The sequence below is a fragment of the Ambystoma mexicanum genome, chromosome 9 (genome assembly GCF_040938575.1).
Source record: "Ambystoma mexicanum isolate Mex_15411 chromosome 9, UKY_AmexF1_1, whole genome shotgun sequence".
Lineage (NCBI taxonomy): Eukaryota > Metazoa > Chordata > Amphibia > Caudata > Ambystomatidae > Ambystoma > Ambystoma mexicanum.
In genome coordinates, this window is record NC_090931.1 from 1,430,140,581 (window position 1) to 1,430,167,965 (window position 27,385).

Sequence of the window (27,385 nt, forward strand, 5' to 3'; positions counted from 1 at the left end):
CCAAGCCACACACGATGAAACAAATGCCTAGTTTTCAAGGATTATGCAATTATGTCAGGGCATGGGTCTTTGACTACAGCTCTTATACCAAGCCCTTGTTACAAGCCCTAAAGAAGGCACAGGTGATGAAAGAAAAAATTGTGTGGACCGAGTTCATGGAAGAAGGGTTTGTTGAACTAAAAAAGGCCATTTGCACGGCACCAGTTTTAGGGATTCCCAACTATGCAGAGGAATTCTACCTGTTTTCACACATGAATGGCAGTGTTATGACGGCAGTACCTACACAGAAAACCACCCTGGGGTACAAGCCCCTGGCATGCTACAGTGGGAATCTAGACCCAGTGATGAGGGGTCACTTCCCGTGCGAAAAAGGTTTAGCTGCCGCAGCGTTCACCATAGAGAAAGCTACAACCATTGTGATGGGATGCTCAATGACATTGTTCATCGAGCATGAACTATTTGCCATTTTAGACAAACCAAAATGCACATTGACATTGCAGAGAGCTTCGGGTTATGAAGTGATCATATAAAATCCATTGATTAAAATAATCTGATGCAAAATAGTGAACCCCGCTAAGTTTATAGCAGAATCAGTCACTGAAGGAGAGCCAATACATGACTGCATGAACTATGAAGAGTTTTGTCATGAGATTCCCAGAGTAAAAGAAAATGCATTGGCAGAAGGAGAAATCGTCTTCGTTGATGGTTCTTCGAGAATCGATCAAAATGATGGCCAGAGATATACAGGCACCGCTGTGATGAAGCACACGGCAAATGGAGAATTTCGAGTACTCATTAGTGCACGATTACCCTCACATTATTCAGCATAAGTTACAGAACTATTGGCGTTGATCCTTGCACTCGAGAATCATGCAGACCAGGAAGTGACGGTGTACAGTGACTCCACCTATGTGACATCGACAGTGCACGCAGGCCTAGCGCGCTGGAAAAGGAGGGGCTACCTCTGAGCGGATGACAAGCCAGTGCAACACACAGCCTTATTGGACAGGCTCATTGAGGCACTATAACTCCCAGTGGGCATAGTAGTCGCGTAATGTGCCGCCCACATGAAAGGGACAGATTTTATCTCAGGTGGAAATCAAGCTGCAGATACTGAAGCCAAACATGTGGCAACTAAAGACGAAATAATAATGAGTGTGGAAATAACTGATGTGCATGAGAGAATGATTGTTGCCAAAGTGAACCTGAAGGTTACAGTAATATGGAGAAAACCCAGTTAATGGAGCTCCAGGGGGAGGCACCACAGGAAGAGAAAAACCTCTGGAAGTGACAAGGGTGTTCTTTAAACCCCTCCAAAAGCTTGTGGAGACAAGACAGCACTGGTAAACCGGTGATGCCTATAGCCTTGTTGAAAATAGCACTGCAACAGTTACACTATCCAGTACACGTGACAAAGGAGAATCTAGAAGCGACAATTGCTGAAGACTGGTTTATACTGAACTTGGCAGAACACGTTGCATTTTTTTATGGTGAACTGTATAATCTGCCAACAGTTCACGGCTCGGCATACACTACGAGTAATTAGAGGAGTCATCGCAAGGCCTAATGGGCCTTTTCAGCACTTCCATGTCGATTATGTCGATATGATTCAAGTATGTAATGGGTACAGGTACCTAATTGTTGTGGTGTGTCCATTCTCTAGATGGATAGAAGCAGGTCCATGTACACACCCAGACTCTACCTGTGCGGCCACATTTTTGGTGAGAGAGGTATTTCCCAGATGGGGAGTATGTGAAGTTATGAGGTCAGATAATGGTCCTCACTTTGTCAATGCAGTATCTGGACAGATCAGCTTGTTGCTTGGTATAAAGCACACGTTTTCATCAGTGTATCATCCTCAAGGGAAATGGATATACAAGAAGCTCAATGGCTTGTTAAAGGAAAGGATAGCCAAGTTGAAGCTTACTCTAAAGAAGGGATGGCTACACTGTCTTCCACTGGCACTGTATGCACTCAGAGACCAGCCTGGTTCTGACCACCATCTCACGCCGTATGAAATCGTGACAGGCAGAAGGGTGCACAAGCCATTAACACCCCGAGATAGAGCTAGGTGTGATGCTCAGCCAACAGGGGAAGTGTTAGGATCAGAAATGCAAAATTACTTGAATTGCATGACATCTTGTCTTACTGTAATTTCAGCTGCAGCGATGACAAGAAGGGTGCAGGGCAGCACAGATCACAGAAGGAGATATTGCAAAAAGCCAAGTTCAGGGTTTACGTGTACCACAATTGTTCCTTGGAGACACGGTCCTGGTGAGAAATCACACGAGAAAAATGTGGGACGAGCCAAGGTTCAACGGTCCCTTCAGAGTGGAGGACATCAGTCCCTCTTCAGTCAAGTTACAGGGAAGAAGAGCTTGGATCTTTTTGGGTGACATCAAGCCATACATCGGAGAAGACCATCTGCCCTCACTCCACCACGTAGAGACTACAGGCAACGGAGAAGAACCACAGCATGTGCAGACTAGATCCATGATGAGGAAGAAGGACGCATGGCCCGCAAAGCAAAGGCAAAGAACCTTTGTGCAAGGTTGTGGCTTAATTTTGGACATTTCCTCTAAGCAAAATAAGGGGATAAGGACATAAAAACACAGACACTCTGTGCATCCTTGTTGCAGGTTGAAGAAGAAAATTGCATGTATATGCCACAACATAGCTTGTTGACTTTGAACTTTGGACTTAATAAGAAAAAGATATGCCAATTTTTTATCGAGGATACATACATTGGAAAAGAATACAGTATCCTGACTCTTTTGACATGGAAGTCTTATTTGGACTCACTTATGGTGTCATGCTGTAGTGACATCACTATGGACTTTTTGATCTATTTCGAGTTAGTATTGAGGTTGTGCCCGTCGCTAGTGGGAAGGCTCACTAACATTACCGAATTTCTTCAAGATCCTGAAAACGAAAAGACAATAAGGAGGCTGCTCATGGTGATTGCCGAGCAGTTCCTTTTGCTTCCAGAGTACAGGGAAGACAAGACAAATGTTCCTGTCACTAGAAGATAGCAGACTAGCAAGCAATGTGTTTTTTTGCCTAATTGAGGACTTTCCAGAACTTGTGGGGAGACCTGCTAGTGTTGATGTCCTCACTTTCATCAGAGACCCAGCAAATTCTACACAGATGACCATGCTCCTGCATGGTATTATAATGCAGGTCGTACTTTCTAATCATCATCAGAATTACCAGAGAAGATTGTAAACTTTCTGTCGAGGGACAGATCGCGAAAGTATTGCCAGAGGACTTCACTCCTGTTTATGCTGACAAGGAAACGACATGTCATCTGGGGTGAAACAGATAAGAGGCATTGGGCCTCATTACGACCCGGGCGGTAAGGGATTAGCGGTACCGGTAAGGGCACTGGTGCCGGTAATCCCTTACAGCCCAATTCCGAGGTCCCTTTGCGGGTCCTCCCTTAAAGGCTGGTTTTACCAGCCATTAAGGACGGGACCCCCAAAGGGACTTTGGAGGTAATTACGGTACCGCAATTTGAGGTACCGCAATTACCGCCTTCCCCATTTACATTGAGCCCTATGGGGGCAAAAATGGAATGGGGAAGGGCCAATGGTGAATGGGGAATTACCAGCCCGCCAACCTTGGAATGGGGCGGTAATTCCGCCATTCACCATGGTGGAATCGGTAAGGTACCGGCGTCAACCATGGTGCTAATGGTTAACGCCTGGGTCGTAATGAGGCCCATGGACTGGCAGCTTGTTTATTTTGAGCATGCAGATTAAAGACTTGCTGAACATATTACCTTATTTGACGTTTTCGTATATGGAAAAGAGGACTGTTTCCAGAGGCAAGAGATAATTAATTAGACAGGCAAAGAGGATAATCGTTCCAGTATCTGTAACCTGCAAGCAGAGACAGCAGAATCCAGATATAACAATATCTAGAATGTATTAAAGAGTTAGGTTTTTCCTTAGATGATCGAGATGGGCAGCCAAAATAGTAATCTTGTCCTACCTCAGGAGGAGAGACGCTCATATTGGCTCAGAAATAGGTGCTGTAAATTGACCTACAGAGGAATTATTTACCTATGCATAGTGTTCATTATTGTATTACTGTCACTGACGATTCAAACTGCATTTTTTATTGGTGCACACAGCGTTCAGATTCCAGTGCACCCACCTAATGATGTACGCATGAATCCTACAAAGGTGCCCAGACCCTACATAGTCATTCCAGTCCCTAGAAGGTCTGATAGAGGGGTGAGTGAACTTGAGATGAATTTGATTAGCAATGACACACACACACTTTTGTTAACAAATAAACTGAACTGCCGGAGGCAGGGTCGGCAAGGTAAACACGAGAAAGGATTAATGAAAGACACATATACGCAAATGATGAGTGCACAAACACCTGGCCTAGTGTCAACAACTGCAGAACCTCATTCCAAAGAATGGGGGAGGATTGGACAACCAACTATGAGAAGCTCCACACCAAGAGAAGTCAAAAGACAAATGGAAAAAGCTGAACTTTTAAAGAGACAAAAGGAGTTGGTGAATAAACAAACAGAGGCAGCATTGACAAGCACACCTAATCCAGCAATGAACGGGTCAAGCTTGAGTCCTGCAATACAGCCACATGCTGGAACAATAGCAGAGTCAATATGGACATTCATAACCAGAGCAAAAAAGATACAAGAAGAAAAGGAAAAAATCATCAGACTATCTCCAACTCAAGTGGTACAGATGAACATGCCTGGACCATTGATGGAGATACCTGAGAATCCTCCAACAAGAAGTAGCTTTATGGATGCGTTTAAGGATGTGGTCATAGCAAACTACAGGAAAACCTTAAGAATCAGAAGAAACACACAAGAAGACAATAATGAACTAAACAACTACCTGGACAGCACACTTGGGAAATAACATATGGTACCAACATATGAAAGAAGTTGGAAGACAAACTTCAGAGGAAGAATGCTTTGTTTGTGCACTCTTACCATACAGCATGGGGAAGTCGAAAATCCTCGTAGCTGTGGAAATAGATGTCACGACAGTACACTGTCTATCACATTTAGCAATGTGCAAGACCAGAGGCCAGTTCATAGGAAGTGATGCTTCACTCAAATGGGCAACTGAAGCAACTGATCCAAATGAAGACGATTATGTCCAGGACATAAAGACGAGAAACAATGGAAAAACAAAGAACATTGTGATCAGATATGAGAAACCTGGAGTTAAAGGAGCAGAGATCAGAAGAGAGACAAACAAAAGACTGAACATCCAAGGGAAAACTACAGAAGAAGCTCAAAGATGGAAAGAAAGAGGCCGAATGCAAATTTGGGGAACAGTGCTTTCTCCAGATGGATGGGAGAAAGCAGTAGTGATCTGTAGAGCATGGATGATCATTGGATCCTACAAAGAAACTATTGAAAATGCACAGAGGATATGCAAGCCATTATGGCCGAGACTTGCAAGACTGCTGACATGGGTCGAAGACAGAGGGGGACCCTTACAGATAGTGCATGAGAGAATTCCAAATTGTGCTTTAGAATCAATGATACAAGAAAAATGGGAGAAAATCAGAACTGTGGATGCATCTTTGATGCTCCAAGAATGGTACATGGTACAGCAGTAATCATGGATAATTATTGGGCGTGTGAATCCAAAGCATATATCAGACTACCGAAGAATTGGGGAGGTATATGTACATTATTAAATGTCCATGTTCCAGCATTGGTGATTCCAAAAAGTGATCTGAACATTGACATTTTCCCGAAAGCAGATGCTCACCTGAGAAAGAAGAAATCTGTCGAACTGATGAGCAGAATGAAGAGAGAGAATTACTTTTATGCCAAATCAGAAGAAGCCTTTCACGCGATCCCATATGAACACAGGTTGTTCAGCCTAACCTCATCAGTGTTCACAACAATTCTGATGCCAAGGATTCAAATTGGAGCAAATGCTAAGTGGTTGCAGATAACCAGATGGGAGTTACTGCAGACCATCAACACAACCAAAAAAGGATTCAATGCAATCAAGGAAGAGTTAAGCGATTCGACTAATGACTCTCCAGAACTGATATGTCCTTGACATGATCACAGTTATGGATGGAGGTGTTTGTGCAAAAATCGTAGAATCATGTTGCACTTTTATACCATCTCATGACAACGAATATGGAACCTTAACAGAGGCCATAGGTATGCTGACAAAACTACAGAACCAGATGATTGATGAAGCCGACGAAGTTGATGATGACAGTTGGTTTGGATCACTGTTCACATGGGTTCCGTAATGGATGGCAGATGCATTAAAATTCCTAGGAGCCCTGCTAGTGATGATATTGCTTGGATTCTGTGTTATCAAGATAATATCTCAGTGCCAGAAAACTGCAAAAAAGGCATGATTGATGTCGAGTCAGGATGGAAGCCCAAGGACCTGACTGATGAAGAAATAAGAGACTTTGTGAAAGCCAGCATTTATGCATCAGAAGGAACACAGTTTCGGTATCCAAGGAAACACAGAAATTATGTGGGAAGATGGATCCATTGCAATCCAAGTGGAGAACGTTAACTAATGACTTGGAATAAAGATGAGCACGTAAGAACAGCAGGATGCTTGAAAGGAGTTATAAAGATATGGACCCCTAATAGACATTTCTCAGACCTTCATGTCTGGATCCAGAGGATGAAATAAAGGTGGATACAAAGGAAGAAGTGGGAGTGGTCGATGAATCGCCCAGAGGGGGGAGTGTAGAGGAAGTGCCAAGCACGATTCGCACTCCTGTCACCCCTTTTGAAGTACCAGGAACATTCAAGCCGAAAAATGTGACGTATGATGAGCAAATAAACCAGCAGAAAGCTGCAGTTGGGTTCTGTCCAATACCTATCAGAAAAACAGCACCTACTGAAGTACCGACACCTAAGAAAACCTGGACAGTAAGGTATCCATTGAGAAAACCATATCGGCAAGTGAGACAGAATGACGATTGTCAGAATGTAACACCCGAAGAACCTAAGAAGATACTGAAGGAAGATGAATGGTGACGTCATAAGAACCCAGACTGACTCACATATAGAAGATGTAACGACCTGAGAATGATGACAAAAAGAGACGAAATACCATGGATAAGTGACATCCTGAGCCTAAAGTGAAACAATTGATGTCTAGATGTCAGACACTTATGCCATATGCACTATGAAGATATTCAGTTAGTTTAAACGTGTACAGATGCAATAAAACTCAAGAAGCCAAGAAATTGTGAGGCTTGCTTATGCTCAGTAGCAAAATAGATTGGGGCAAGCGCCACCTATACATATCTACCTCAAAAAGAGCACTTTATATAAGTATACTTCCACTATGCACAAGAGCAGAATCAACCAGGGGTTACTAACGGTCTCAAGAGGAGAGTTTTGCAGCAAACAAATCAAGAATTAAAGACAGAGAGAAGCTCAGCTGAAGGTAACCATGCCAAGAAGCCAAGGTTGTATCAGCTGGAATAGGCCAACAGTGCATACAATTACAGAGAAAGAAGAACAGAGGATCCTGTTCGGAAAGGTCAAGATAAGCCACAGATGGCAGACGACTGGCAGAATTAAATCAAATACACGTAATTGCATGAAGGACAGGTTGATTTCACGGTGTCCGAATCATGTGACCAGGCAATAAGGAAGGGAAGAAACTTTCTCACCTACGCATGGACCTTTGCCATACTCAGGTGCCTTAACTTTCGCAGACCAAGAAGCAGACTCGAGGCCAACTACAAAGAAATAATTGACATAAGACCACCGAGGTGATGATTGATTGTAACAATAATTGGAGGGAAGCTGGGGTGCATAGGAACTCCCTGCACCTGGTTGGCTATTCTTCACGGTGCTAAGCGCAAGTGGAAAAGTATGAGTGGGGTTGATGCCAACCCAATCATAGTGGACTGTGTAATCTAGGGTCCTATAGTTAGTAGAACCAATGAGACGTCATACTTTTAGTGACGTTTACAGTAGCCATTTCGTAGGGAGGGCCTAGTTACCCCACCTGACATTATTTATCCAATCCCCTCTCCCCCATACCATATACAGCTATGTTACCTATATTAAAGTTACCTTCCTAGAACCAATCAAGTTGCATGCTGATTTTTAAGAGTTACATGTCAGTGATGACAACTTTTTGGTATAAATATTATGTTTTTTCTGAAATTAATTGGAGTTAAAGCGAGAAGGAAGATTGAGCGATTGCTGATATTCATTGAACTCCCCGTTTTTTGTACTTGTCATTAAACGGACTCCCTTTGCCAAACTATTGAGTTGTCATTATTGATTTGGTGCAAGAGTACGACTCTGCATCCCCATCCATCTCAAGGGTACTGCTACGCATCTTACGGTGCTGTTTGGAAACCCCCAGTCCGATGCGCCGGATGAGGTCCAACCTGCACACATGTATGTCGCTATCAAGCTGTAGCGTGTTGTAACAACATGCATCCATTCAATGATTGCAGGGTACCCTAATCTCATTGTGCGTGGAACGCATGGGGGCGGGGGCTGCTGATGTTAGCCAGCGGTATCTGGGAACTCATCCAGGCCACTCCTGCGGCCACTCCTGGGGCCACTCCTGGGGCAGGCCTAAATATGCCAGGAGGGCTTGAAGGAGGGCAAATGACTACACGCGTGTGGACAACATTCCCCGATAGATTGGGTGGTTACAGGATCATGTCTCAGGGGTACCACTTGGTCATTGGGCGTAGGCCAGTCCCAAGTATTTTAACCCCTTAACTGCTGGGCTATTATACAAGTCTATGTTAATAGGATGAGCATACTCGTCGTCAGCACCTGGGTGATTGGAAAATAAACGGTTGACCTGCTGCAGCTAGGGTCCATGCCCCCCTTAGTGGCCTTGATCTTAGTCTTCATAACACATAGTTAACAGAAGTGTTTTAGTTTTTGGGGAGTTATTCCTATGCCTAAGTCCCTTTTCTATAGCTTAATTTCCCTGTGCTACTATTCTACATATGTTGCTGTCACAAAATACCCTAGGGTTCGCTGTTGTGACGACTACAAATGGGATGTAGAGGTCCTTTCCCTTTCCTCTCTCACCACTTTCCTACACTAAAAAGGTAAAGTGCACATACATTGGTGGTCGGATTATGGCTTTAATGTTACCGCCTCGAATGTGTGTGTCTTATCAATAAAAAATCATAATTTCGACCAACTTGGTCAAAACACAATTAAAAATTATAGGTGTCCCTCTTGTAGTTGTTGAGTGGGTCACTTAGATGTACTTTTTACATTTAACTATTAGATCAAGCCCTATTATCACACGTATAGTGGGTCTTGGAGTCAGGTTCATCAGCCCACGACTACTTGTTGAAAGTCAACCGGTTTCAGCGGTTCTCATTAATTGCCGCTTTCTTCAGGACAGGTGTAGTCTTGCTATAGTCTGTGCAAGATCTATAATTTCTTTGCAGTGTTCCTTTTCAAGGATGTCTTGAGGAAATCTTCGGGTTTCCAGACGGGCATGTTGGATAAATATCCAGGCCCTATGGGGTTAAAAGGACAGATGGGGCATCATCAGTCTCGAAGTGCTGGATCAAAAACAGGCAAGGCAGTCTCTGAGGACTCATATTCTTACCTGTGATGACCTATGTCTCATTCTAAATACATCTGTCGACACTCAGATGAAGACTTAGTATCCTGGTATTAGGTGTATTCTGGGACCTCTCTCAGGTGAAGTATCTATAGTTGGAAAGATAATGGGAAAATACTTGTAGTCGTGCCTTTATTTTTGTACTTATTTGATCATATTGATATCCAACAGATTTGATTACCTTATTCTGTGGTTAAGTTCTTATCAATCTTCCACATTGCAGGATTGTCTTCTTAAATGGGTGTCTGGTAACCCTAGCAAACAAATCCCGATGTCACAGTGTTTGCTAGCACAACACACACACACATATTCATTTATTTGATAAAACTGGGTATCTGCAGTAAGTGTTAAAGGGTCACCTATGGTGGCCCTGTATAAAAACACAGTTGGTGCTATAAATGGTAGACATTGCGTTTATGAGTAGTGATTACGGATTATAGTAACCCAAAAGTTCTGCACAAATTGTGCTATAGATGGTACACATTGAGTTTATGAGGAGTGATTACAGATTATAGTAGCCCAAAAATACAGCGCTGTTATATGGCGGTCAGAAAATACAATTATTCTTAGTAGGAGGGGTTTAATATTCCTACAATCAGTTAAAACTACAAATCAGTTGTTTCCAGATCTTACCTTCAATTTCACTACCGTCGCGTTCGTCTCTCTATTTTCGGTTGTGGATGCCCTTTTGTGCAACTTTCCCTATTTGTAGTCACGCGCTGACATCACGTGACCTGTTTCTGTTAGCATGTATCTAAACAGTAACTTTTTCTTATTCCATTTGGTCACTGACAGTTCAATAGCATGGGCTATACCTGCTGTTGGAGATTGAATGTATTTATGTTGTTGTTGTAGCTCTCAGAGATGCCGATCTCGGCAGTGTGGGCGTGGCTATCTCCCGGGTGCTCATGGGATTAGTAGTTGCCATATGCTCCTCCTGAATTTCTCACCTCAGCACTCGTATCTTGTTTAACTGCATTCTATTTACGCAATGTGTTACATGTGCAGTACTCCTCTCTCTTTCCCACAGATGGTATTGCGTCAAACTACCAATTCCCAAATGTGCATGGGGATTGTACTTCTTTGTGTATCTAAAGGTTCCACGGGTATAAGGGAAAATAGAGTGACTATTTATTTCTCTTCACCCGTGTCTTGTTTTTACCAATCTTTACAATGCGAGTTGCCGCTATATGGAAGTTGTAATTGCCCTGTTCCATATTAGTTCATTTCGAGGTCATCGTTATTATTTGATCTCCCTGCATCGTGGAGTATAACATACCTCTTATGACTCCATTCTGTGTGTACCATTAATTACATCTGCTGAGGTCCAATATCACCTGTCTGTTGCCATTGGTAACGTACCAAACTGTGAACTCCTGGATGTTCATAGGGGTCATAGTGGCATTATCTGTAGTTTGCATTGTTTATACTCAATGGCGACAGTTACCATAATGAAAACAACTATATGGAGGCTCCCAGTGCACGGGGGCAGTTGTGGGCAGTGTGGATTCTGCACTTGTTGTAAGTCACCTTTTCTGGTGACACCAGGGATCAAGTGTGTTCCACAGGAATGAGTCGAGCTGTTGATACTCGGCGGGGTCTTCTTTTATAGTACTCGACATGCAGTAACTAGTCATTGTACTGCTAAGGTCTGCCAGCAGATTTCTTCGTTTAAACTGGTTTTGTTGCTTTGTAATCTGAAGATCCACGTCTGCTCTCTCTTCAGTAAAAGTGCTGCTATATTGCCACCTTTTCTGGGTATTAGTACTTTTTCAAGTATTGTCCATGCCATATCGTTTTCTGTATGGCCCATTGTGATGTAATGTTCTACAAGTGGGGCTGTACGCCTTTTAGTCCTAATATTGGATCTGTGTTCACAGATCCGCATTTTGATGGCCCTGGTTGTCATCCCGATGTATCTTTGGTTGCATGGACATTGAATCTGGTAAACTACATTAGTGGTATTGCAATTGGTGAAATTCCGCTGCTCCCATGGATGCTTCCAACCACTATTGATGGTAGTGGTCCGTTTCGTAAATTGACAGACGGAACAATTATTGCATGGTGTGTGGCCCAATGGCCTAGGTGTATTCCACAAAAAAAACTGCCATAATGACATCCTCTCCTCTGTCTTTCTTTCCATGTTGGATGAGTGTTACCTCTCTGGGTATATTTCTTGCCCTCTTTCTTGCTTGTTTAATTATTTTATTTGGGTAATTCCTTTCCTTTAGGTTAGTAGTTAGTCTCTCTGCCTGTCTGTCATATTCAATTCTAGTTGTGCAGTTGCGTCTGAAACTGAGGAATTGTCCGAAAGGGAGGTTATCTTTCAAGGACCTGTATCTTCTTCTGGTACACTGTAGTTTCAAAAGTTTGCCCAGTCCCAGTGATTTTCAGATCTAGGAAGGTGGCCTCTGTTTTACTTGCCTCATGTGTGAACTTCAGAAACGGGCTCCGATTGTTAACCCAAATGATGAACTTGTCCAGTGTAGCTATATCTCCTTCAAAAATCATTAGGATATCGTCGATATAGCGACGCCAACTCAGGATGTTGGTCGAGAAGGGATTGGTCTCGGGATAGATATGTTTCTCCTCGAAGTCTGCGACATATAAATTGGCTAATGTGGGAGCAAAAGTCGCACCCATAGTAGTTCCTGCTATCTGTTCATAGTAGCTTTCTTCCTTCAGGAAGTAATTTTTGGTCAATGCTATCTCTGCCAGCTGTAAACCAATGAGATAGGCATTTCTAAGGTTTCTGTTTTATCCTGTAAAACCTTTTCCAAAACTTTCAGAGTTTCCATTTGAGGAATTCTGGAATATAGGGATTCTATATCCATGGTTTCTATGAAAATATCTGGGTTGTTCAAGGTGAGGTTTTCCAAATATATCAACACTGCTGTGGTGTCTTTGGTATAAGATCACATTTTCGTAACTTCATACCTTAGAAATAAATCCGTGAATTGAGACAGGGGTTCCAGGATGGAGCCAATACCAGAAACTATGGGTCGTCCTGGAGGTGGAGAGACCCCTTTATGAATTTTTGGGAGTGCGTGGAATGTGCGTGAATGCAGGACACCTAGGATGTTGTGGGTTCAGGAAAGCAGCTTCCTTGGCACTGATGTGTCCTTCTGCTTCTGCCCCCTCTATGATTGGATTAATCAGGTTCCTGAGTCTTTCAGTGGGATCACTCCCTAATCTATGGTATGTGGTACGGTCCTCGATCAAAGTATTCACCATCCCTTCATAATCACATAATCACATTTGTTCATAACAACGATAGCTCCTCCTTTATCAGCGGGTTTTATCGTTATTTTGTCGTTATTCCGTAGATCTTGTAGGGCTAGTCTTTCCATCATGGTCATGTTGTTAAAATGTTTTGTCTCCTCTTTTTCAAGTTGTTCAAGTTTCTTCAGAATCACTTTTTCAAAAGTTTGTGATTCTACTGTGTTGGACTGTGGAGGTGGATAATAAGTAGATTTATTATGTAATCCAGTTACATCTTTTTGGCCTGCATAGGTGTTTTTTGCGAAATGTTGTTTCAGATGTATCTTTCTTAAGAGTTGAGTGATCTCAATTCTGGTCTGAAAGGGATCGTGTGTTGAGGTAGGGACGAATGAAAGCCCTTTTTGGAGGACTTTATGATGGTCCTGTGTGAGAGCCACATCCGAAAGATTCACTACCAAAGATGTTTCTGCCTGATTTCTTATTCTTGGGGGTTGTTCTGCTGGTACCAACCCCTCCCTCGGTTCCTGGTGACCCTGGGTGATTGCTCCTGCCACCTCCCACTTGGTCTGCCACGGCCTCTGGTTGCCTGAAAACCCTGGGTATTTCCACCTCTGTTTTGCTCTTGGTCTTCAAACCGGAGAGTTTTATTAATTCTTCCCGTGTCCTCATCTGAACTGCCACTTGAGAAGTTCCAATTTCCTGGTCTTGGTCTATTTCTCTGCTGGTTTTGTCTGCCTCTTGTGGGGCCTGTGTTGTTGTGCATATTGCCACCTTTCTGGTATTGGCTCCATCCTGGAACCCCTGTCTCAGTTCACATATTTTTTTTCTAAGGAATGAAGTTACGAAAATGCGATCTTATACCAAAGACACCACGGCAGTGTTGATATATTTGGAAAACCTCACCTTGAACAACCCAGATATTTCCATAGTAACCATGGATATAGAATCCCTATATTCCAGAATTCCTCAAATGGAAACTCTGAAAGTTTTGGAAAAGGTTTTACAGGATAAAACAGAAACCCTAGAAATGCATTGATTTTACAGCTGGCAGAGATAGCATTGACCAAAAATGACTTCCTGAAGGAAGAAAGCTACTATGAACAGACAGCAGGAACTGCGATGGGTGCAACTTTTGCTCCAACATTAGCCAATCTATATGTCGCAGACTTCAAGGAGAAACATATCTATCCCGAGACCAATCCCTTCTCGACCAACATACTGAGTTGGCGTCGCTATATCGACGATATCCTAATGATTTCTGAAGGAGATATAGGTACACTGGACAAGTTCATCATTTGGGTTAACAATCAGAACCCGTTTCTGAAGTTCACACATGAGGCAAGTAAGACCGAGGCCATCTTCCTAGATCTGAAAATCACTAGGACTGGGCAAACTTTTGAAACTACAGTGTACCAGAAGAAGACGGATAGGAATTCTCTCCTAGAATACTCTAGCTTTCATCAAAGGTCCTTGAAAGATAACCTCCCTGTCGGACAATTCCTCCATTTCAGACGCAACTGCACAACTAGAATTGAATATGACAGACAGGCAGAGAGACTAACTACTAACCTAAAGGAAAGGAATTACCCGAATAAAATAATTAAACAATGAAGAAAGAGGGCAAGAAATATACCCAGAGAGGTAACACTATTCCAACATGGAAAGAAAGACAGAGGAGAGGATGTCATTATGGCAGTTTTTAGTCACTCACCGATCATCAACCGTCTAAAAAAAGAAATCAAGAAGGCTTGGCCCCTACTAAATGTGGAAGGCAATTTACCAACACCTTTGTTTGCCATTAAACGAAGGAAAAACTTAAGGGACTGTTTGGTCTACACATATAAAGAAATCAAGATTACAGAAAACACAACATTGTGGAATACACCTAGGCCATTGGGCCACACACCATGCAATAATTGTTCCGTCTGTCAATTTACGAAATGGACCACTACCATCAATATTGGTTGGAAGCATCCATGGGAGCAGCGGAATTTCACCAATTGCAATACCACTAATGTAGTTTACCAGATTCAATGTCCATGCAACAAAAGATACATCGGGATGACAACCAGGGCCATCAAAACGCGGATCTGTGAACACAGATCCAACATTACGACTAAAAGGCGTACAGCCCCACTTGTAGAACATTACATCACAATGGGCTATACAGAAAACGATATGGCATGGACAATACTTGAAAAAGTACTAATACCCAGAAGAGGTGGCGATACAGCAGCACTTTTACTGAAGAGTGAGCAGATGTGGATCTTCAGATTACAAAGCCACAAAACCGGTTTAAACGGAGAAATCTGCTGGCAGACCTTAGCAGTACAATGACTGGTTACTGTATGTCGAGTACTATAAGAGAAGACCCGCCGAGTATCAACAGCTCGACTCATTCCTGTGGAACACACTTGATCCCTGGTGTCACCCGAAAAGGTGACTTACAACAATTGCAGAATCCACACTGTCAACAACTGCCCCCGTGCACTGGGAGCCTCCATATAGTTGTTTTCATTATGGTAACTGTCGCCATTGAGTATAAACAATGCAAACTACGGATAATGCCACTATGACCCCTATGAACATCCAGGATTTCACAGTTTGGTACGTTACCAATGGCAACAGACAGGTGATATTGAACATCAGCAGATGCAATTAATGGTACACACAGAATGGAGTCATAAGAGGGATGTTATACACCACGATGCAGGGAGATTAAATAATAACGACGACCTCGAAATAAACTAATATGGAACAGGGCAATTACAACTTCCTTATAGCGGCAACTCGCATTGTAAAGATTGGTAAAAACAAGACATGGGTGAAGAGAAAGAAATAGTCGCTCTATTGTTCCTTATCCCCGTGGAACCTTTAGATGCACAAAGAAGTACAATCCCCATGCACATTTGGGAATTGGTAGTTTGGCGGGACACCATCTGTGGGAGAGAGAGAGGAGTACTGCACATGTAACACATTGCGTAAATAGAATGCAGTTAAAAACGAGATACGAGTGTCCTTTACGAGTGGAACCTTTAGATACACAAAAAAACTACAATTCCCATGCACATTTGGGAATTGGTAGTTCGGCGCGATACCATCTGTGGGAGAGAGAGAGGAGTACTGCACATGTAACACATTGCGTAAATAGAATGCAGTTAAACAAGATACGAGTGCTGAGTTGAGAAATTCAGGAGGAGCATATGGCAACTACTAATCCCTTGAGCACCCTTGAGATAGCCACGCCTACACTGCCAAGATCGGCATCTCTGAGAGCTACAACAACATAAATACATTCGATCTCCAACAGCAGGTATAGCCCATGCTATTGATCAGTCAGTGACCAAATGGAATAAGAAAAAGTTACTGTTTAGATACATGGTAACAGAAATAGGTCACGTGATGTCAGCGCGTGACTACAAATAGGGAAGTTCAACAAAATGGCATCCACAACCGAAAATAGAGAGACGAACGCGACGGTAGTGAAATTGAAGGTAAGGTCTGGAAACAACTGATTTGTAGTTTTGACTGATTATAGGAATATTAAACCCCTCCTACTAAGAACAGTGCTGCATTTTTGGGCTACTATATTCTGTAATCACTCCTCATAAACTCAATGTGTAACATCTATAGCACAATTTGTGCAGAACTTTTGGGTTACTATAATCCGTAATCACTACTCATAAACGCAATGTCTACCATTTATAGCACCAACTGTGTTTTTATACAGGGCCACCATAGGTGACCATTTAACACTTACTGCAGATACCCAGTTTTATCAAATAAATGAATATGTGTGTGTGTGTTGTGCTAGCAAACACTGTGACATCGGGATTTGTTTGCTAGGGTTACCAGACACCCATTTAAGAAGACAATCCTGCAATGTGGAAGATTGATAAGAACTTAACCACAGAATAAGGTAATCAAATCTGTTGGATATCAATATGATCAAATAAGTACAAAAATAAAGGCACAACTACAAGTATTTTCCCATTATCTTTCCAACTATAGATACTTCACCTGAGAGAGGTCCCAGAATACACCTAATACCAGGATACTAAGTCTTCATCTGAGTGTCGACAGATGTATTTAGAATGAGACATAGGTCATCACAGGTAAGAATATGAGTCCTCAGAGACTGCCTTGCCTGTTTTTCATCCAGCACTTCGAGACTGATGATGCCCCATCTGTCCTTTTAACCCCATAGGGCCTGGATATTTATCCAACATGCCCGTCTGGAAACCCAAAGATTTCCTCAAGACATCCTTGAAAAGGAACACTGCAAAGAAATTATAGATCTTGCACAGACTATAGCAAGACTACACCTGTCCTGAAGAAAGCGGCAATTAATGAGAACCGCTGAAACCGGTTGACTTTCGCCAAGTAGTCGTGGGCTGATGACCCTGACTCCAAGACCCACTATACGTGTGATAATAGGGCTTGATCTAATAGTTAAATGTAAAAAGTACATCTAGGTGACCCACTCAACAACTACAAGAGGGACACCTATAATTTTTAATTGTGTTTTGACCAAGTTGGTCGAAATTATGATTTTTTACTGATAAGACACACACATTGGAGGCGGTAACATTAAAGCCATAATCCGACCACCAATGTATGTGCACTTTACCTTTTTAGTGTAGGAAAGTGGTGAGAGAGGAAAGGGAAAGGACCTCTACATCCCATTTGTAGTCGTCACAACAGCGAACCCTAGGGTATTTTGTGACAGCAACATATGTAGAATAGTAGCACAGGGCAATTAAGCTATAGAAAAGGGACTTAGGCATAGGAATAACTCCCCAAAAACTAAAACACTTCTGTTAACTATGTGTTATGAGCATTTGGGTATAGACAGGAGGTGACAGCCCCTTGACTCTATTTGTATTTATATAACTTGATCTTAGTCTTACAAAATCCCTAAATTCCTCTAGCGCAGGGGTAGACAGCGTGTCACCCTCCAGATGTGTTGGCCTGCAACTCCCATCAGCCCCACCCAGCATAGTCAGGGGCGAGGGATCATGGGAGTTGTATGCCAAAACATCTGGAGGGTGGCAGGTTGGCTACCCCTAAACAGTGATTTCCTGTACACTTGGGGTGCCCCCCCCAGCCCCCTCCAAGCAAGGATGATGAACAGTGCTGATTGAAACGCACACGGCAGAGGCCGTAACCAGAAGTTACCAGCATATCACTGCAAGACGTGGTAATGAACGTAATCAAGCCAATTAGGCACAGGTGGGGTGTCTCGTGGGAGCGCGAGAGCGTCTTGGCTGAGCCTACCTCCTGCAGTGCGAGGAGACAGCTGCCCTTATATGGCAAAGCGAGATAGCGCGGAGGAGGGGACAAAGGTCACCTTTGGCTGGCAGGAAAGGCGCTCCGCACAGGTGCGAGCTGACTCCGGGCTACCTACCTGTCTACCAACAAGACGGGGACGCTTCCCCTCCCGGCCCCGGACACCAAACCGAGCAGAAAGGTAGGTCTTCAGCTGGGCCGCTCCCGGGGCACTGCCCCAGCTGTGTGCTCTGCCCCCGGCCGGGGGCAGTAACAGGGCACCACCGAGGCGTCGGGCACTCAGTCACTTCCTGAAGGAGTGGCTGAACAAAACACAGCAAAGGGGGGCGATTCTGCTCGTGTACATGTTCCACCTGCCCCTTCCTGCAACCCGGGGCATATCCCCCCTCTCACAAACGAGGGATCGGTCCTCCAGCTGCAGCAGGCCGACACATCTGCCTCCCTGTTACCTGCACAGCCCCCTCCCTGCCTAGTAAACAGTACAGCTCTGAGTCCCGGGCCCGCGTGCTGCCTGCACACTCGCAGTCCCCTCGCACACAGAGCACACGGCTCAGGCGATGCCAGGCTGCAGGCTGATTCCCTGCTCCTGTGTTGCTGCACTACTCTCCGGGCAATGGAGGACTGCAGTCTAACACACCTGCGGCTGTGTTGCCTGCACAGTCCTCTCTGCCACACATTACAGCTCAGCCCTTCAGGTAATGCAGGGCGCAGCCTGGCACGCCGACTCCTGTGCTACTGGCACAACCCCCTCTCTCACACATTACAGCTCAGCCCTTCAGGTAATGCAGGGTGCAGCCTGGCACGCCGACCCCTGTGTTACTAGCACAGTCCCCTCTCGCACATTACAGCTCAGCCTTTCAGGTAATGCAGGGCACAGACTGGCACACCGACCCCTGTGCTACTAGCACAACCCCCTCTTACACATTACAGCTCAGCCCTTCAGGTAATGCAGGGCGCACCCTGGCACGCCGACCCCTGTGTTACTAGCACAGTCCCCTCTCGCACATTACAGCTCAGCCTTTCAGGTAATGTAGGGTGCAGCCTGGCACGCCGACTCCTGTGCTACTGGCACAACCCCCTCTCTCACACATTACAGCTCAGCCCTTCAGGTAATGAAGGGTGCAGCCTGGCACGCCGACCCCTGTGTTACTAGCACAGTCCCCTCTCGCACATTACAGCTCAGCCTTTCAGGTAATGCAGGGCACAGCCTGGCACGCCAATCCCTGCGTTACAAGCACACCCCTCTCTCACACATTGCAACGCAGCCCTTCAGGTAATGCAGGACCGCAGGCTGGCACAGAGACCTCTGTGTTAGTAGCCCAGTCCCCTCTCTCACACATCACAGCTCAGCCCTTCAGGTAATGCAGGGCCGCAGGCTGGCACACCGACCCCTGTGTTACTGGCACACCGCCCTCTCACGCATTAGAGCTCTGCTGACGAGGTAATGCAATACTACAGGGTAGCACACCACCCCTAGTTTACTGGTATGCCCCACTCTCCCACACATTACAGCTCAGCCCTTCAGGTAATGCAGGGCCGCAGGCTGGCACGCCTTCACCTGTGGCACCCTTATACCCCTCTCTCACACCAGCTCAGGGCTACCTGGACAGCTCCCCCTTTCACGCCTGTCCCTGTGCTACATACAATGCCCCCTCCTCTCACACCTACCCTCGTGGGACCCCTGCACGGTCTTCTGCATTATCTACACAGTTTACACTCGCGCCCATGACCCTGCCTGACCTTCACAGCGTCCCCACACACCTGTCCCCCTGTTTCCTCCCAACCAAATATGCGTCAATCCCTATATGGCCGGTCCTTAGTTTTCATGTAACACACAAGTGCCTTCTGGGAGCTGCAGTGTGGATTCCGTCCAACTGAGCGATAGAATATTTTCACAAGATACCGAGGGAGCTCGTGACTGGCAGACGCAGTGACGTGGAGCCGTCGTAACGCTTTCATTAAAAGACTTCCCTGTGGAAGTCTTCATTTTGGACGATCACTTTTCTTCGACCAGAATTCGACCCGTTTTTTTATATGTGGGGGTAAGCGGGTAGGGGAGGCGAGGTTGGGCCGTGGGCTTGGAGGGGATGTGGGGGGACACCCCATAATGAAAAAATGGTGCTTCAAAAGACGTAGTTTTCTTTATCATGGTGTCACCCCCCCTTCTACTACCAACCCCCTACTGCTCTAACCCCACATATCCAAAAAAGCGCTGAATTCTGGTCGAACAAAAGTGCACGACCAAGATTAAGACTTTCAAAGGGAAGTAATTAAAAAAATACATTTATGAACACAATATTTGACATTCATGTGACCTGTTGGCGGTTACAGCTGCCTGGCACAGCGAGATAATTAGCTGTCAAAGGAGGGAGCCCCTCCGGCATCAGTTACCCGAGGGAGACAGCTGGGCTCTTTCCCCCAAATCCTTAGCCTGTTTGCTGAGGGTAGCTTGAATCCTCAGGGTCTAAGGATTTTTGAAGCATTCCATGACACGCGAACGAGAGTGTGGGTTTGCTCCTCCCGTGTGGCCATCAGGTTTCACGACGTTTATTGACATATGAGAGACATGTCAATGTGTGTGCATTTTGTGTCGGGTGGCAGGGCTTGCAACCATCTATGATTTTAGAGTTGGATTGTTAGTGAAGGATAGCCTGTCAGGCTGGTTGGAATGGTAACCTTCCATGATGGCAGAGTTGGATTGTTAGTACTGGATAGTCTGTCAGGGTGGTAGGGCTTGCAACCTTCCATGAAATCGCATTTGGATTGTTAGTGTATGATAGTCTGTCAGGGTGGTCCGGCGTGTAACCTTCCACAACACTGAGTGCAGATAATGGTGTGCACCAGATCTGTTCCCTCAGTAGTGTCTTGTTTGCCCCGCCCCTATCCCCAGAATGAGATTGGGCAGTGTCTGTCTGGACACTTGTGATGGCCTTCATTGCATCCTTTGAAAGTCTGATCACCTTCCTTGTGATTGGTCAGTGTGTGTTTGAACATTTGGCACCAGGTTGAGATTGGAGAGTGTGTCTATGAAAGGTTGTGATAGCCTGCGTTGCATCCTTCAGGTGGTTTGGTTGCGTCTGCCCTGTTAACAGGCTGCTATTGCATAGTGTGTGTCCGGGTGATTCTGATGGCCTATGTTGCATCGTTTTAATGGTCTGATTGTACATGCTCTGCTATGATGTTGTGATGGGACAGTGTGTTTCTGGACGCTTGTGATAGCCTGCGATGCATCCTTCGGGTGGTTCGGTTGCGCCTGCCCTGTTAGCAGGTTGTGAGTGAACACTGTGTGTCTGGATTCTTGTGATAGCCTGCGATGCATCCTTCGGGTGGTTTGGTTGCGCCTGCCCTGTTAGCAGGTTGTGAGTGAACACTGTGTGTCTGGACGCTTGTGATAGCCTGCGATGCATCCTTCGGGTGGTTTGGTTGCGCCTACCCTGTTAGCAGGTTGTGAGTGAACACTGTGTATCTGGACGCTTGTGATAGCCTGCGATGCATCCTCCGGGTGGTTTGGTTGCACCTGCCCTGTTAGCAGGTTGTGAGTGAACACTGTGTGTCTGGACGCTTGTGATAGCCTGCAATGCATCCTTTGGGTGGTTTGGTTGCGCCTGCCCTGTTAGCAGGTTGTGAGTGAACACTGTGTGTCTGGATGCTTGTGATAGCCTGCGATGCATCCTTCGGGTGGTTTGGTTGCGCCTGCCCTGTTAGCAGGTTGTGAGTGAACACTGTGTGTCTGGACGCTTGTGATAGCCTGCGATGCATCCTCCGGGTGGTTTGGTTGCACCTGTCCTGTTAGCAGGTTGTGAGTGAACACTGTGTGTCTGGACGCTTGTGATAGCCTGCGATGCATCTTCCGGGTGGTTTGGTTGCACCTGCCCTGTTAGCAGGTTGTCAGTGAACACTGTGTGTCTGGACGCTTGTGATAGCCTGCGATGCATCCTTCGGGTGGTTTGGTTGCGCCTGCCCTGTTAGCAGGTTGTGAGTGAACACTGTGTGTCTGGACGCTTGTGATAGCCTGCGATGCATCCTTCGGGTGGTTTGGTTGCGCCTGCCCTGTTAGCAGGTTGTGAGTGAACACTGTGTGTCTGGACGCTTGTGATAGCCTGCGATGCATCCTTCGGGTGGTTTGGTTGCGCCTGCCCTGTTAGCAGGTTGTGAGTGAACACTGTGTGTCTGGACGCTTGTGATAGCCTGCGATGCATCCTTCGGGTGGTTTGGTTGCGCCTGCCCTGTTAGCAGGTTGTGAGTGAACACTGTGTGTCTGGACGCTTGTGATAGCCTGCGATGCATCCTTCGGGTGGTTTGGTTGCACCTGTCCTGCTAGCAGGTTGTGAGTGAACACTGTGTGTCAGGTCACTTGTGATAGTGTGCCATGCATCCTTTAGGCGGTTGGGTTGCGCCTGACTTGTTAACAGGCTACCATTGCATAGTGTGTGCCCGGGTGATTCTGATGGCCTGCGTTGCATCGTTTTAATGGTCTGGTTGTACATGCCCGTGTGTGATGTTGTGATGGGACACTGTGTGTCTGCCCTGTTAGCAGGTTGTGAGTGAGCACTGTCTGGAACCTTGCGATAGCCTTACGATGCATCCTTCCCTTGTCTGGTTGCACCTGCCCAGGTACCAGGTCAATATTGGGTAGTGTGTGTGTCTGGGCACTTGTAATGGCCTGAATTGCAAACTTTGGGTGGTCTGGTTGCACCTGCCCTGTTGCAAGGTTGTGATTAGACTCTGCATGTCAAGAGGTCAAGAGTAGATAACTTTGGTGACCAGGGTCAACGTGTCAGCGCTTCATTTGCATGAAAACTGCCTTAGTTAAGGGGTAGAAGGCGTTTTGTGGTGTGGTGTTGATTGTGTAGGGTGTGGTTAGATGGTTACGTGTTTGAGAGTGAAACCCCTCATCTCCTCTCCTTGCCTTGAGGCGGTTGTGCCGCATCATTATGTAGTGGGGTCACCTCATGAATGATTGGGGCACATCTCTGTCAGCTAGGTTATGGTGGAGAACAGTAGATGGACGTTCACCCGGAGAAGGAGAATGCATTTATTTATTTATTTATTTATTGGTTGATTGATTGGTTGTGCATTTGTAAGGTGCTTATACATCAAGAATGTGGTGTTTTTCGAAGCGCCGACAGGGCAAAGGGAAGGTAGCATGGGAACAAAGGCAAATAGAAAACTGATGAACCGGAAAGGGCCGGTTCCACTAGACCTCCTGAGCATTTAGAGTGTGCAAGTGCAGCGGTGTCAGTGTGGTTTCTGGGGACAGGCAGATCGTCCATCTTGAGGCAGAGGACACTTGGCTTGCTTCGCTTTCAGGGTGTGCAAGGTGAATCAGTGATAGTGTGTGGTGTTGGGGTCAGTCAGCTTTGATTTTGCGAATGTCATTCAGGAGTAGGTGGGCTTTGGATTTCCCATACAAACGGGGAGGAAGGATAGCTCAGGGGGAACAACAACGCGTGCAACACAGGTTTGAATCCTGATCCCGTGTTTAGAAACCACTTGCTGGTATTAAATGCGTTATAAATGAGTCCATCGCGCATGCGCTCCACGCCTCACTCGTACAGCTCCAGTCCACATTCAAGAGACAGAGACGAGACACAGCACATTCAGTGTGCCCACACACGATGGAATAGGTAAGCCAAAGCCCACCTTGGGGCCCCTCCTACCACCCACCTGTTTCCACCCATAACTCTCTTAAACGCTTGTTGACCAGGATACGTTCCTTTTCTCTTCTCCTTGCCCCCTCACCTCCACACAGCTTCGTGTGTTTGAACTTCTCCTACCTCTGGACAGGATATTTTGCTCCACCGAGCGGCTCCCCACCGAGGGACCCTCCCAGCACCCCACATTCCTGGAGCATTATTAAGAAGGTACTTTTTCCTTACTTACACCCTTGCTCCAGTACCCGTTATGCCAGCCACGTGTGTAATCCGCATCACATGTTGAAAATTTCTTTGCAGACAACCCAACTTCACACCAAACCATTGGGTCTCCAACTTCGTCCCCGGGAGCCCACTCCAGAGCTCCCCACCCCTTCTAATGCAAGGTCAGTATATGGGTCCGGTGGGCTCATCCACAGCGTGTAACCCCTCACGGGCTTTTTTTTTTTTTTTTTTAATGTTTTTTTTAATGTTTTTTTTTTAATGTTTGTACATAAAATCCACATTCTGGATATTCAACAATATCCTGTATATTGTTTTTTTAAACTATAGGAAGACCTGCTAATCTGGGCCATAGAAGAAGGCTGCTATCTCTATACAGCCGAAACGTCCTACGTCACACGGTCCAACATTAAGACCCACGACAGACATTATCTCTACCACCTCCAGTGTGGACGTCGCCTCCCAGCAGTTCCTATTTTTAGGTGTCACGAAGCAAAAAAACGTTTTGTACAAAATACTGGCCACAAAAGTGTTGCCTCTTAGTAGACCTTATTTTCAGGTTCTCTTAAGCAAATGTTGGTTTGGTACAAAACGCTGATGACAAATATGAATCAATATTTTGTTTAAATACATAGGTAATAGAATTGAGTTTCTTTTCTTGAAAAAAGTAGGATTGTGAAGTCAACAAACTACACCTTTTTTCTACAATGTGTTCTTTTTGAAAAATGTAAAACGAATGCTTAAAGTCCAGCTTAAATCTGGTATGCTTATAAAATACAAAAATTTGCATTTATTTCTCTCCCCCTATTCAAATACTCTAATCTTTGTTGCTTAAAAAACAGAGTATATTGATGATTAAGTTGTAAATGTTTTTGTCTACTATTCCTTTGAGAACTTATGAGACAGTGGGGAAGCTATGTTGTAACCTTAAGTAATAAAGGTAAAGAAACTGGTTTTCCAGCCCTTTCAGAATTTGGATTTGTATGTTTTTCCTCCCAAAATGCATAATCTGTTAAGTGAGCAGTACTGGATTGGGAGATGTATGAAAATTGTGTCTATAGTAAATAACTGTAGCTTAAATGTTTGAGGTCAGGACCACCCCCCTGTTCGAATTATAAATGAACAATGACATGTTGAAACATCAGTCCTGGTGTTTTTGCAGCCCCTAACTCCTGACTGTGGTAAATGGATGGTGCTGATAAGGTTTTGGCATCCTGCAGGGATCTGGATTCTGGTAATTACACAGGCCTGATGCTGAAACCTGTTGGGGAAAGTGTGTGACAGGATAATAACATTCAGCTCCCGACAATCACTCCTACTGCACAACTATAGAACCAATAAGAGGTCATTCTACTAAATAAAGGGAGAAACTGTAGAATTGAGCCAATCGGATGCCTCGTCTTCAGACGCGGGAACTAATGAAATCGACTCTCTGGAGAACGCGCCCAAGAAGCAGTTCAATCACAATTGATTCGCCGTAGATCATGCAATTAGTCCGCACTAACTTGACCAACACAACGCGAATCCATCTAGTCTGAACCCCTTGTAACTGTGCACAAGGTATTTTGGGGATATGGTCCAAGTAACCCGAATAAAGCAGCGAGACCCTACACTGTGGCCAGACATCCAAGGCCCGGCCATTCATCTGCAGTTAGCTGAGCAGAGGACCAGATATAATGTAGACCTTCCCCAGCGATCTTGCCATGTCATAGCCCCAAGAATCCCAGGTGCTGCTATTGGTTGGCTTCAGAAGGGTGTAAGGGCAGGGTAGAGCTTCCCGCGAACTGCGGTGGCAGTATTTAAATCACAGATCCACCCAGAGACCAGTCACAGAGGGTCCTCAGCTCTAGCGCATTGATGAATGCAATTTTGAGACTCAACTATGGCCCTCATTACAACTCAGGCGGTAAGGGGTTTACGGCGCCGTAAACAGCGCCGACCCTTACCGCCTGAGTACGAGGTCCCTTAGCGCCATGGAGGATTTAACACCTGCTTTTAGCAGGTGTTAAAATCCATGGCGCTAAGGGACCATGGAGTTAATTACGCCACCGTAATTTACGGTGGCGTAATTAACGCCTTCCCCACTCCCATTATGCCCTATGGGGCAAAAATGGGAATGGGGAAGGGTAAATGGGGATTGGGGACTTACCGCCCCGCCAAGGTCGGAATGGGGCGGTAAATCCACCAACCACCATGGCGTAAACGTAGTTTACGCCATGGTGGTAAAGTCACGGCCCAGGCGGTAACTTACCGCCTGGGTCGTAATGAGGGCCTATGTCTTGTTCAGAAAAAAAACTCAAACCTTCACTGCTTGTATTTGTGGGGCCCGCTAAGTCCCCTCCAGACCAAGGGGCCCTGCAGAAAAAGGTCTGCATGGAATCGAGCAATGCATATCACTGTGTTGCTGCACGTTTGTTTATCCCGATCCACTCAGAAGTTGAGTCACTGTCTATTATTAATAGTATCATGTATTTATTGAGCACTGGCCTAGCTTTGGAAAACAATAGAGCACTTAAAGGTCACTCGGGCAGCACACAGCGAGGGAAACAGATCTCAGAGGATCAATACAAGGGAGCAGGGAGCTAACAACAGGCGAGTGGGAAGATCACCCAGCTGGGGTGGACTGGCCTATAGTGAACTCTGGAGATTTCCCGGTAGGTCTCTGCACCCTGGGCACGGGTGGGCTGGCCTATAGTGAACTATGGAGATTTCCTAGTAGGCCTCTGCGCCCTGGGCAGGGTGGACTGGCCTATAGTGAACTATGGAGATTTCCCGGTAGGTCCCTGCACACTGGGCAGGAGTGGACTGGCCTATAGTGAACTCTGGAGATTTCCTAGTAGGCCTCTGCGCCCTGGGCAGGGTGGACTGGCCTATAGTGAACTATGGAGATTTCCTAGTAGGCCTCTGCGCCCTGGGCAGGGTGGACTGGCCTATAGTGAACTATGGAGATTTCCTGGTAGGCCTCTGCACCGTGGGCAGGTGTGGACTGGCCTATAGTGAACTCTGGAGATTCCCCGGTAGGCCTGGCCTATCGCGAACTATGGAGATTTCCCGGTAGGTCCCTGCACACAGGGCAGGAGTGGACTGGCCTATAGTGAACTATGGAGATTTCCTGGTAGGCCTCTGAGCCCTGGGCAGGTGTGGACTGGCCTATAGTGAACTCTGGAGATTCCCCGGTAGGCCAGGCCTATCGCGAACTCTGGAGATTTCCCAATACGCTTCTGCACCCTGGGCCTCTTTTGTGTGGCAACCTATTTTACTTACACATTCTCTCATAGGAAAAGGATTGGGCTTGCTGTAAATATGGGATATGGGGCCACTTTGAACATTATTTCCAGAGCCTCTTTTAGTGCCCAGTGCACCCCTGTCGCTCAGTCTTAGGTTAGG

General features: G+C 45.6%; 1 protein-coding gene across 3 annotated transcripts in view; it reads left to right on the top strand.

Moving 5' to 3' along the window:
• VIL1 (villin 1) overlaps positions 1–27,385 on the top strand; it is a 426,415-nt gene that overhangs the window by 146,175 nt on the left and 252,855 nt on the right. Inside the window, exon 1 of one of the 3 annotated variants that reach the window (XM_069616840.1) lies at positions 18,179–18,303. The exons of 1 other annotated variant lie outside the window; for it this stretch is intronic. The gene's annotated coding sequence lies outside the window, so the exon portion shown is untranslated. Of the gene's footprint in view, positions 1–18,178; positions 18,304–27,385 lie in introns of those variants that run through there. One more of the 3 variants, XM_069616841.1, reaches the window with a different exon arrangement.